Consider the following 13718-nt stretch of genomic DNA (forward strand, 5'->3'; position numbering starts at 1 on the left):
GGATAGAGAAGCCAAGATGGCTTCTCACCACCAGGCTCAAAACTCAGGGTCTCTTATAGAGTATGCCAGTGGTCAGTAGCCCAGCATCCAGCCATCCTTCACAACCTCAGTGCCCAGAGATGGGAATGGTGGAGATCCAGGACTCCCTTCCTCAGCCTCATCTTCCTTAGATACCCCTCAACTTGCTCACACAGGAAGCCCTTCCAGCAGATCATTTCCTACAGAGGAAATCGCCTTTGTCCTGGAAGGGCAAATTTGGCTCCAAGAGGCCAGGCCCCTTGAGGGCTATTGTTTGGTGCTTCCTTCTTGGCAGCTGGCCTTGGACTCCTGGGCCCCTTGCTGCCTGGTGTCCAGTCCTAGCACTCCCAGTGGCAGGCAGCCTAAGAGCACCGTAAAAGCAGCCGGTTACACAACTAGGACTTAGTTCCTGCCCTATGGGACACAAGGGTATAACAATTGTTCAAGGCAGAGTCATGCAGAACTGCCCAGAATCATCTAGAACCATGCTGCAAAGCCTTTCCAAAATTACTCACACTCAGATACTATGAGAGATAATACAATGGTTGCAGCCTGTGTGTGTGTGTGTGTGTGTGTGTGTGTTTGCATGTGCATGCATGCATGCACACCTGCTGCATCTAGAGAACAACCTCAGGCATCATCCTCAGAAACATGCCTCACACTTTTTCTTTCTTTGTTTGTTTATTCTATTTTTTCCGAGACAGGGTCTCAAACTTATTATTAGCTAACGGCAGCCTTAAATCCTCCTGCCTCTATCTCCCAAGTGCCCCTCTCTAAGTGCTGGGATTGCACGTGTATGCCACCACACCCAATTTACTCAGTGCTAGGAGCTGAGCTCAGAGCTTCATGCACCCTAGGCAGGCACTCTACCTACATCTCCAGCTAGTCTGAAATGTTTGAAACAGGGTCTCCCACTGGCCTGGAGCTCACCAATTAGGTTAGGGTTGGGCAAGCGAGCCCCAAAGATCCTCCTGTCTCTTCCTCCCCAGCACTGGGGTTTCAAGTGTACCACCACACCCAGAATTTTTACCTGGGTTCTGGGAATCCACTTCAGGTCCTCATGTTTACAAGGCTTCGACAGCCCACTTACCAGGCCCTGCCTCCACTTTTTAGCTACCATGAATAAAGCTGCTTTAACCTGTCTGTATAAATATCTGTTGGACGTCCTGCTTTTAATTACTTGGGGGTAGAAACAAAGAACCAGGATTGCTGTGTTATAGGACAGCCCTGTCTTTAATGCATTGGGGCTTACCGTGTTTCTCCCAATGTCTGCCAGGGTTTATTAGACCCCCACATGGGGTCTAAGGCTCTGTTCCTTTTCCTCTCCATCCTTGCTAGCGCCTGTCATTTTCTCCCTTCTGCTATCCTGATGGGTGTGAGCGGCGTGCCACTGTGGGTTTGACTTACATTTTCTTGTTGACTCGTGATGAAGTTTCATGTCCGTGTGGTCTGTTGCACATCTTCTCTGAAGAAATGTCTCCAAATTCCTTGCCGATGTTGTAATCGGGTGTTTGGTTTTTCTGGGCCGACTGCTGTCTGAAGCTCCTCGACTGCAGGGGTGGCCACTAACCCACTCTGCCTGGCTTCTGCATCCTCCATTCTGAGCCCCCAGTGGGCTCTCTCATCAGATGCCTGGGGCACAGTAACTGGTGGAGAAGACCCCACTCTTCATTCTGTGCCTACCTGAGCTGTTCCTTACCTGCCTGTCTCCCTCTCAGCTTTCTCTGGCTTCCTTAATCATCCTCAAAGTTCTCAGTCACGTGGAGCTGGACTCAAATCTAGCCAATGTGCAGGAGGCCACCAGGAAAACACACTGGTACAGCCTGTTGCCTCCTGTCTGCCTTGAAACCAGTATATCTGATGTGCAACAGTGAGTTCTTATTTTATTTTTCTGAGACAGGGTCTAACTATGTAGGCCATATTGACCAAAAACATGCAATCCTCCTGCCTCAGTCTCCCCAGTGATGGAATTAAAGTTGTGTGTCACCATGCCCAATGAAACAATAATCTTGCTGCTTTTGGAACGAGGGTGGGTAGGTGTGCTGGTTCAGCTTCCTTGTTGCACCATTAGATACAGAATCATCTTGGAGACACACCAGAGGCTTTCCAGAGAGGTATAACTGAAGCGGAAAGACTCACCTTGGAATGTGGTGACAGCACCCATGGCCTCGGGTTCCAGGCTGAGGAAAAAAAAAAGAAAGAAGGAGTTGAACTCAACATTCATGACTCTTGGTTTCCTGACTCAAGACCGAGTGTGACCAGCTGCCTTTGCTCCTGCTGCCATGCCTTCCTCACTGTCTGAGTTAGGGTTGTGTTGTTGATGTTGTTTTGGTGTGAAGAGACACCATCCACAGCAACTCTTACAGAGGAAAGCCAGCAGACACCGTGCTAGAGCAGTAGCTGGGAGTTCTACGTCTGGATCAGCAAACAGCAGGAAGAGAATGTAACACTGGGACAGGCTGGAGTGTTTGACACCGCAAAGCCTACCCCCAGTGACACATTTCTGTAGTTGGCTCTTTTTTGTTTTTTTTTTTTTTTAACTCTTTGGGGCCTTGCCCCCAGCTCTTAAATAAGTACACAGAGATTTGGTCTTCCTTACAAATGCCCAGCCTTAATTGGCTTGTTTTCTAACTTAATCTGTCCCATTTCTCTTTAGCTGTTTTACCTTGGGGCTTTTTACCTTTCTTTATGCTAGGTACCTTTCCTTCTTATTCCATGGCCAGCTATGTGACTGGGCAGCTGGCCCCTGGAGGCTTCCTCTCCTTTTCCTTTTCTCGCTTCTCCCTCATCCCTAGAGCCTAGATTTCTCCTCCAATTTATCCTCTCTGCCTGACAGCCCTGCATACCCCTCTCCTACCTAGCTATGAGATGTTCAGCTCTTTATTAGACCAACCAGGTGTATTTGACAGGCAAAGTAACACAGCTTCGCAGAATTAAACAAATTCAATGCAAATTAAAGGCTGCAACACATCTTTGCATGATTAAACAAATATTCCCCAGGATAAATGAACGTAACACAATATAACTAATATTCCCACAATACACTTCCTCTAACAAGACCACACCTCCTAATAGCGCCACTCTCTATAGGTTTGTGAGGACCATTTTCATTAATATCACCACACTTACCAAGGTGGACTGTTCCCTAAAAAAGTGAACCTACACAGGTGAAGAGCACTAGCTGCTCTTCCAGAGGTCCTGAGTTCAATTCCGGCAGCCACAAAATGGCTCACAACCATCCGCAATGAGATCTGGTGCCTTCCTCTGGCCTGCCAGCATACATGAAGGCAGAACACTGTATATGTAATAAATAAATAAATTTTAAAACAAGTGAGCCTAAATAAACTTCTTATTTTGCTTTTTTTCCGAGTCAGAGATGCTTGCTTAGGAGTGCTTATAGCTCTATCAGAGGACTAGAGTTTAGATTCAAGTGTCTACATCAGGCAGCCCACAAACACCTGTAACTCCAGCCCCAAGGGGTCCAGCATCCTTTTCTGGCTTCCATGGGCACCTGCGTGCACACGTGCACGCACACACACGAGAGAGAGAGAGAGAGAGAGAGAGAGAGAGAGAGAGAGAGAGAGAGGGAGGGAGGGAGGGAGGGAGGGAGGGAGGGAGGGAGGGAGGGAGAGAGACTTTTTTTAAGTTTTAAGCTCATTTGTCATATATTTTGTCTCAGCATTGAACCAGCCCAAGGATCACAATGCTGAGTTTGGAATCTAACTCTGCACTAGGAGCCTGTATCCAGCATGAATCCCATACCTTACAAGTCCCTACCTTTTTGGGTCTGAAAGTCAAGCACCTTCTACCAACCCAAGTCGTCAGTTTGGCACCAGTGCATGGTCCAGTTCTCCTGGTTCTGTTCTGTTTATGTGACATGTCTTCAACTTAACCAGCTCTCATAGCCTATTCTTCCTTGTCCTCACTCCATGGGGTATCCTGCCACAGGACTGACTGGCTTCACCTGGTTCCCTCTGATCCTCTCTGAGCTCGGACTCATCCCTCAAGCTGCCCTTCTTTCCCCTAAGGAGCCTGGTCCCATGGCCAGTTCTTGCCTGGCAAGCTCCCATATGGGTATGGCCTCGTGGGTGACACTTCCTACACGCCAAACATGAACTCCCATGCTGAGCTTTCCCACTGCTTGAGCCCTGCTGGGTTCTAGAGCAAGGCAGTTGCTGCAGAGGCCTCCTACCCTATGCCTCGGTGCTCCAGCGTAAAATATGTTTGTAGCCAAGGAGCTGGCCTGCCCTGGCACAGGTCAGAGTGAAGTGCTGAGCAATTTGGACTACTCGGGCATCCTTAACCAGGGAGGGAGAGGAGTTGGAGATGGGTTCTCTGGCTCCATCCCTTCAGCCACTCACCCTAGATGTGTTCCCCATACTCTCCCAGAGGTGTCTCTGCAGAAGTCCCCTACCCAATGGATGCCTTTTGCTAATCTTCCTTCCCAGTTGTGGGAGACAATAGTGAGGTAGGGAAGATCCTATACTCGGCCACCGTTAAACCTTGGGTTTAATTTTCGGTCTTGCTGTTTGTAAGCCAAGTAGCTTTAGTTGCCACCTCGTTCCTTTGAAATGGGGTCATGATGCCCCAAGCATCTCTTGTTGGAAGTTCAGACTTAAACCTGGGCCATCCCCTGGAACAGTCTCTGTTCTGTAAATGGTCTAGGAGGGAAGAGGCCTTGTGTTGCAGGTGTTGAGTGACCTGCTCACCACAATCTGTGGTATAGGAAAAACACAGTGGGTTCTGGAGGAAGCCTGATTTTCCCAGGCCCTGAAGATCAGTTGGTTATTAAAGAGCAGAAGCCCAGACTTGCAAGACCAGGACAGTCCCAGTCCCAGCATGACTCCTATCTTCAGCACAGCTACTGCCAAACCAGAAAAGCAGAAGCATACTGAGCATGGGGAGTGAGGGTGGGAACTGCTTATGCCACCTTGTGATGCTATGGGGCAGAAGCAACAGTAGGTGAGACCCAGGACCACAAAGGCTGCTCCCAAAATCTCCACCTTGTAGGTAGGAAGAAATAGGAAAGAAGGGAGCAAGAGAAGTAGGAAAGAAGGAGGAGGAGGAGGAAGAGAAGAAGGAGGAGGAGGAGGAGAAGTAGGGAAGGAGGAGGAGGAGAAGGAGGAGGAGGAGCAGGAGAAGGAGGAGGAGGAGGAGAAGGAGGAGGAGGAGGAGGAGTCAGTCAGTCAGTCAGTCCTGATCTAAGAGCAGAAAGTAAAACAGCAAGTTCAAGGCCAGTGTGGGTAATTTAGTGAGCTCCTGTCTTAAAAATTAAAAAAAAAAAAAAAAAAAAAAAGGGTTATGGAGACGGCTCATTAAGAGCATTTGTTGCTCTTGCAAAGGACCTGAGTTTGGTTTCCAGCTCTCACAATCACCTTTAACGCCAGTTCTAAAGGATCCAACACCCTCTTCTGGGCTCTGCAGGCACCTACACATGTGACAAACACATATACTTAGAAATAAAATACATTGTTGCAAAATAGGTTTTTTTTAATAATGCAAGGATGTATTTGTTTAATTATGTGAAGATGTGTTGCTGTTTTACCTTGCCTGACTAAGGCAGCTGACTAATCTAATAAAAAGCTGAGTGGCCGATAGTGAGGGAGGAGGTATAGACAGACAGAACTCCAGGTAGGGAAAGTAAGTAGAAGGAGGAATTTAGGCTCTAAGAAGAAGAAAGAAGAAATGTCAGAGAGATGCCAGGGACCAGCCAGACACAGAGGAAGCAGGAAAGTAAAACATACAAAATGAAAGAAAAGTAAAAAAGTCCCAAGGCAAAACATAGATAAATAGAAACAGGTTAAGTTGCTGGGCGGTGGTGGCGCACACCTTTAGTCCCAGCACTCAGGAAACAGAAACAGGTAGCTCTCTGTGAGTTTGAAGTCACCCTGATTTACAGAGCGAGTTCCAGGACAGGCTCTAAAGCTACAGAGAAACCCTGTCTCAAAAACAAAACAAAACAGAAACAGAAAGAGGTTAAATTAAGTTAAAAGAGCTAGTGGGACAAGCCTAAGCTTGAGCATTCATAATTAATAATCAACCTCCGTGTTTTATTTGGGAGCTGGTTGATGACCCAAAGAAAATTCTAATCACAATACATTTTGGGAGCTAGAGAGGTAACTCAGTGGTCAATAGCTTTGAGTGCTCTTCCAGAGGATCTATGTTCAATTCCTAGCACCCACATGGTGGCTCACAATTATCTCTAATTCCGGTTCCAGGGGATTTGACTCCCTCTTCTAGACTCTGAGGGCACTAGGCATGCACAGACATACAAGCAGGCAAAACACATATAAGTCAATTTTTTTAAAAGCTGGGCAGTGGTGGTGCACACCTTCAATCCCAGCAATCGGGAGGCAGAGGCAGGCAGATCTCTGTGAGTTCGAGATCAGCCTGGTCTACAAGAGCTAGTTCCAGGATAGGCTCCAAAGCTACAGAGAAACCCTGTCTTGGGGGGAAAAAATTAAAGAAAAAAAAACAAGACAAGGTCTTGGGATCTAACAGAGTGTCTAGAGCACTTGCCTAGCTTGCAGAAGTCCCAAGCAAAAAGTGGAGGAAAGGGGCTTACACAGGCAGCACGGGTTAAACCCATTTAAGTCACCTGACCCCTCACAGGCAGGTGTGTGGCTGAAATCAAATGAGTTGAAAGCATCAACCACAGGGCCTGGCAGGAGGAGGGGGCCGGACAGGTGCGGTATCTTCTCCATCCCTCCCTGGAGTGCTCACCAACCTGGAGTTCGACACAGGCTCCAGGCTATGCTCCTGGGGTGAGCCCAAAGGTTCATATAGTCCGCACTCAGGCAGTGGCTGGTGAATGAACAGAGGACCTGCCTGGATATGGTTGCTTTCCAGATCACAATGGAAAGAAGACTGGGGCTCTTGAGTCGGCCCTGAGCCTGGCTTGGTTTCCTGGCTCTTACCTGCTGGGCACAGGGTGGAAGAGCGACTCTCCCAGCAGGCCTTCCACAGCTCTCGTGATTGTTAGGATGTACGTACAAGAGAGTCCCGTGTGGGAAGAGGGATTCCAAGTCTCATAAATAATGTGATGTCACAGTGTTTTCCTCAACCACCCCAAAATAATATACAAAAGCTCAACTAGGTCCCTAATCAGCACTGTGCCACCCACAGGGAATGCTCTGTGGTTAAGGTTGGTTTGGGTGCCTGCCAGGGGAAGTTCAAGTTGTTATGGCTGAAGGGATATATTCGTGCCTTCCATGTGCTTGTGTGTACAGGTGCCTATGTGCATACATGCTTATGAGCTGCATGTGTCTACATGTGAGCATGCACTTGTGTGGGTGTGAGTATAGTATAGGTGCATACCGTGTGTGTGTGTGTGTGTGTGTGCCGTTTATGGTCCTGGATGGAGGAGGAGTCTCTGACCCAGCCTTTCCCAGACACTGATGTAGCATTTGTACGGTAGTGCTTTTTGGTCTTTGGATCTTTTTCCTATTAACTCTTTTGAACATTATAACAGCCAGATGATCAGAGTTACTTACTGTAGGTTTTTTGTTTGTTTGTTTGTTTTTCAAGACAGGTTTTTCTGTGTAGCCCTGGCTCTCCCGGAATGCACTCTGTAGACCAGGCTGGCCTTAAACTCAGAGATTCACCTGCTTCTGCCTTCCGAGTGCTGGGGTTAAAGGCGTGCACCACCATTCCCGGCTAGAGCTGTTATAGTTTTAGCATCTTAGAGAATTAATTGGTTGTCACAAAGCTAGGCTGTGGGAGCCAGGACTCGAGCCCACACGTCTCAGTCCCAGGACTCTCCTGGATGTTGCTTGGAAATATTATCCAGGCACTGAGATCCCCAGAAACACCTGGGATGAGGGGTGGGCCCTGCCCACAAAGCTTCTGCTTTATTGTAGATGTTTCACAGTTGCCAAAATATCTGGGGATATCGCCTATGACCTACGATGATGGAAGAATCAAGGTCAGATCCAGGGAAGGTCACCAGATGGGGCCCCATGATCTGGTCATTGTGCACAACAAGCAGATATAGTAGTTTAATTGTTGGGAACTTATGTCTTGAACCAAACAAGAAAGCTGGAGGAGGTCTAGGGCTGGGATGTCTGCATGAGGAGGCCAATCAAGGTGAGGCCTCCTCTAGTTCCTGGCCCTTCCATCTTGAGATGTGAAGAAAAAGCATGTGCTACCTTGCCTAGCTTCCTTGTTTTATTTTTTATAAGAGGAACTATATACTAGCACAGACTGGCCAGAAACTCGATGTATAGTCCAGGCTAGCCTAAACTCATACATTCCTGCTTCAGTTTCTTGAGCACCACGGTTACAGATGTGTATCACCATACCTGGCAAAAGATGCCTATCTGTCAAATCTGGTGAAATCTCTAGCCAGGGTGGGGGTTCCAGTAGTGGATATGAGCTTAATCATGGGGGCCTTGCTCGATTCCGCATCAACTGCCCCCAGACCGAACAGGACTGAGCAGGTGACTTGGTGGGATAGGTAACTGGCAGGATAGTGGCAATGGGAGAGGAAAGAGGGAGCCATGTAGCAGGAGGCTGTGAGGAGGGGCATCCTAGAGTCACCAAGCTGAAACATAATGTGACTCAGGGAGGGGGACTTGGCAGCTTTCCTGAAGGTGAGCTGGCAGAAGCTCTAACTGACGGCTTGCAATGAGACCTTTGCCCTGTCGTTTCACACCCGGTCGGTCACCCATTAAGTCCTCGACGCGTCTTCCTCTGTGAGCGGTCATCAGAAGTGGTCTCACCAGTGCCTGCACAGAAGAGCTGCCTGGCAGGGCCACTGAGGGCCAGTTCCCACCAAGATTCAGAGGCGGAAGGCTATCCCGTTTTCTGTATCGGTGCTTCCCTCTCTGTGTAGGTTTAGGTGGCACAAGGGGCACAGACACCAGCTGGCATAGAGACCAGAGGACCCATGAGGCCTGGCATCTCACAACAGCTGCTCTGAAGCTGAGGAGCCAGCTGGCACCTGACCAGGATGCCCTGTGAAGTTGCTTTCACAAGTCATTCATAAAAAAATCCGAAAGGGCTGGCACCGTTCCCTCCACTACCCACTGTTACCACAGTGTCCTCTCTGCCCTGATGGATGGTGTCTTATTCCCCGGAGCCATACCTGTGGGGTGTTGGTGCTGAACGGGCAGCAATCTCTGCTGTCATTCTGGATCTCAGACAGAACCCGAGGGCAGCCTGCAGTGGGCACATCTGCTCATAGCTGCCTGTCCTCACATCAAGCTGGAGGAGAGGCTGACAGTTAAAAGAGCAACGGCGATGGGCAGGGTTCCTATTAAAGCAAACGCTGCTGCGAAGGGGCTTCAGGCACGCAGGAAGGCACCTGAGCCAGCCGGAGCTCAGAGAAGACGCCTGGGAGGTGGTGATTTGGTGATGCCTACGCTGAAGACTAAGATGTAAGAGATGCTGGAATAATGGCCAGGTGCTTCTAAATTCACGAGACAAGAAACCATGGTACAAGAAACTCCAAGCACTCCAAACTAGGAGAAAAACTAGATCCCAGACATGATCACCTAGCTGGGGGGGGGGGGTGTCCAAAGTGAACATCTTTAAATCAAGTAGCGGGGGGGGGATGGAGTAGGAAGCTATAGAGTGGCTCAGTGGTTAAGAGCACTTTCTGCTCTTACAGAGACCAGGGTGGGTTCCCAACACATAAGTGGCAGCTCCAAACCATCTGTAACTGCAGTGCCAAGGGATCTGACACAACTCTCCTCTGGCTTTGATGGGCACCAGATATTCAAGTGGTACTTATATAAGATATACATGTAGGAACTCACACATAGATATTTTTTAAAAAAAATTTTTTTGGCTTTTGTTTTGTTTTGCTTTTTTGAGACAGAATTTCTCTGTGTAACACCTTCACTGTCCTGGAACTCACTCTGTAGACCAGGTTGGCCTTGAACTCACAGAGATCGGCCTGCCTCCACCTCCCAAGTGCTGGGATTAAAGGTGTGAAATCACTGTTCTATAGTCGGATTTTCCTCTGGGCCACCAGCTCACAAATTATGACAGGGAGACTTATTAATTATGAAACCTTGGCTTATAGCTTAGGCTTGTTCCTAACTGACTCTTAGAACCTAAATTAACCTATTTATATTGATCTACATTCTATCATATAGAGTTACCTCTCTTCCATCTTGCATCTCCTGTTTCCTCTCTGTCTTCTGTATGTCTAGATTCTCCTCCTCTTCTTTTGTCTCTCTGGAAATCCTGCCTATTCTTCCTGCCTAGGTGTTGGCCATTCAGCTCTTTAATCAAAAGGCAGCTTGGCAAAGACACATCAGTGTGAAATATTTTGCAGCACTGTGCCTTAAAAAAAAAATCTTTAAATAAGCTGGGTGGTGGTGGTGCACATCTTTAATTCTAGCATTTGGGAGGCAGAAGCAAGCAGATCACTGAGTTTGAGACCAGCCTCATCTACAGAGCAAGCTGCCGGATGGTCAGGACTACACGGCGAAATCCTGTCTTGAAAAACAACACCACATACACACAAATACACAAACATGTACAAACACATGCATGCACATGCACACATCATCATTAATGAGAGGTTACAAATTTGCAATGGGTGGTTTGACTAAGTTTTGTAATGAAACAAAACTTGCACATCCCACAACATGGATATATCTACTGCCACCTAGTGACAAGACCTAACAATTGCAGGGGAAGTGCAGAGAAAAAGTTTTCCAGAGTAGTAAGTAAATCCTAAATTATAAAATGACAGTAACCATTGAAACCTGTCATTGCGCTATTTCAGAAATATTTGTTGAATGAATAATTCATTGCCAAGCTGTCCTGCCAGCTGCCTTTGTCTCACAATCTTTGTGATTCCTTTTTCCTTTTCTCTGAACAGTAAAATAGTTTTCCTTTTTAAAACTAAAAACAAAATTAATTACACATATTTGTGTATGCATTTGAGACACGGCCTCAGGTAGCCCAGGCTGGTTTTGAACTTACTATTAGCCAAGGAGGATCTTGAACTTTTACTCTTCTACCTCAGGAGACAGGCTTTCAGTCATGCGCCCCTACTATTGGGAGTTTAATTAATTACCTCATTTATTTATTGAGTCAGGGTCTCTGTAACTCAGACTGGTCTCCAACTGAGAACTTCCTGCCTCCACTTCCCAAGTGCTGAGATTATAGCCATGCCACCACTAAGCCCAGTTATTTTGATTTTGAGTTTTGAGAGAATCTTATTGAGTAGCTCAGGCTGGCCTTAAACTTGTATCAATCTTCCTGCCTCTGCCTCCCAGTGTTTAGATCACAGGTGTGTGCCACCACACTCAGCTCAAAACGACTTTTTAAGTCAAAGTGACTGCTAGATGATTTTGTGTGTGGTGTCCCCAGGGTCCTGATGCATCAAGGGGGCCTCCACTGATGCCAGAACCATGACTTTGGTTGTTTTAGCTTTCAGAACTATGAATGAAACAAACCTCTATTTAAAAAAACAAAACAAAAAACAAACAAACAAAAAACCTGGGCTTGCAAAGTGACTCAGTGGGTAAAGGTGCTGCTTACTGCCAAGATTAACAATCTGAATTCAAATCCCAGGACCAACACAGTAGAAAGAGAAGTGATTCCTCCAAGTTGTCCTCCAACCTCCATATGAATGCGCGCGCACACGCCAGATAGCTAGATATGGAGGTGCATGCTTTTGACCCCAGCACTTAGGAGATAGAGGCAGGAGGATCTCTGCAAATTTGGGGCCAGTCTGTTCTATACAGCAAGTTCTAAGTCAGCCAGAATTACATAGTGAGACCTTGTTTAAAGAGAGAGAGAGAGAGAGAGAGAGAGAGAGAGAGAGAGAGAAGAAAAAAAAAGAAAGAATGGAGGGAGGAATGAAGGGAGAGAGGGGAAGGAAAAAAGGAAAAAGGAAGGAAGAGAGGAAGGTAAGAATGGAGGAAGAGGAAGGAAAGAGAAAGAAAGGAAGGCAGGAGAAAGGGAAAGAGGGAGAGAAGGAGGGAGGAAGAAGGGAGGAAACAGCACTGTTAGGTGAACAGACTATTGCACAGCGTGTTCTGCAAACACAGAGAAACAAGTAGTGAAAATACTTTCACAAAACCACAAGAGTAATGAAGTTGGGAAGAGGACATGGGAGAGACGTAGGGAGAATCAGAGGAGGGGTGGGGACTGGGAGTGACCATGTCTTATTGTATATACGTACCAAATTCTCAGTAATAAAAATAAATGATAAAACCCAGAAGAGTGGGATTGTGGGTGCTAATTTAAATTTAACTTTAACGAGGGGGAAAGACATTAATTGGAATACTGAATTCACATAAAAAAATTCTTTTTTTAAAGAGATTTGTTTATTCATTTTTTGTTTGTGTGTGTGTATTTATGTGCCCATATAGTTGTGAGCTGCATGTTGGTGCTGGGAACAGAACCCAGGTCTTTTGCAAGAGCAGCAGGTGCTCTTAACTACTGAGTCATTTCTCCAGCCTCTTAATAGTTCCTCTATATGAAAGTTTTCCCAAAATATCCTTTTAAGTGTAAGAAAGCTTGAGGCATGTCCAGGATGAGGTCACCATGGCTGCCATGAAGGAGGTGTCCCTGGTGTTTGTACAAACTGACATCTTGCTGTGAGAGATGAGTCAACCGGTTTTGCTGGCCAGTACTGCCCTAAGGGCTCTGCCTTTTCACGCAGTCCCTTTACTTCTGAAACCCTTGCTAGCTGCCCCAAGTCCTCTCCATTCTGCTACTCACACCACGGCTGGCCCCACTCCACCCCTGGCTCTCCAGTATGCAGAACGATGGAACAAATGGGATTCTGGTCCTATTCCCAGGTGCACTTTCAACTCCTTTAATCAAAGCAGCTCAGTTCTTGCCTGCTTTACATATTGGGTGTTCACGGAAGGCAGAGAATTCAACAAATAAGCCGTAGTTTGACACCTATTGTGTGTTGGTTTTGCTCTTTTGGCTTTTTGAGGGGCCCACCACCCAGCTCCCAAATAAATCACACACAGAGACTTATTCTTAGTTATGAATGCCAGCCTTAACTTGTTACTTGCTAGCTTTTGTTAACCTAAATTATCCCAACAACCCTTTGCCTCTGGGCTTTTATCTTTCTCTATTTCTGTATACCTTTACCTCTTTCTCTGTGTCTTGCTGTATAACTGGGCAGCTGGCCCCTGACATCCTCCTCTTCTCGTTCTCTTGCTCCCTGCTCTCCTCAGTCTGAGTTCTCCATTTATTCTCTCTGCCCACCAGCCCCGCCTACCCTTGCTCCTGCCTCGCTATTGGCCTTTCAGTGCTTTATTAGACCGTCAGGTGTTTTAGACAGGCACACAGTGTCACAGAGTTAAACAAAAGCAGCGTCAACAAAAGCCACACACCTGAAAATAATATTCCCCAACACCTAATGCTCCAGGATAGTCCCCAGGCCCTTCACATTGAAAACTCACTGTTTCAGGCTAGTCCTCAGGCCATTGAAAACCACTACTCCAGGCTAGCCCTCAGACTCTTCATTCTATGTGCGAACATAGACTCCCTTTCTATCTAAGCAGGCTCAGGTCATTAGCAGTTGGCAGGGTTCTGGAATTGTAGGGTAATTACCTGTCCCATAATTGGCAGCAGATGCAGGCCTTTGGGCATGGAAAGTCCCCGGTGAACTGGCTCCAAACAGGATAAGGCAGAAAGTGCCAGATGAACACACGCTGAGGGCTGGAAGAGAATGAATTGCTTTCAGGTCCTACCTGTGGCCTGCCTGGTGCCTATGG

This window comes from Chionomys nivalis, chromosome 17 (genome assembly GCF_950005125.1).
Source record: "Chionomys nivalis chromosome 17, mChiNiv1.1, whole genome shotgun sequence".
Taxonomy (NCBI): Eukaryota; Metazoa; Chordata; class Mammalia; order Rodentia; family Cricetidae; genus Chionomys; species Chionomys nivalis.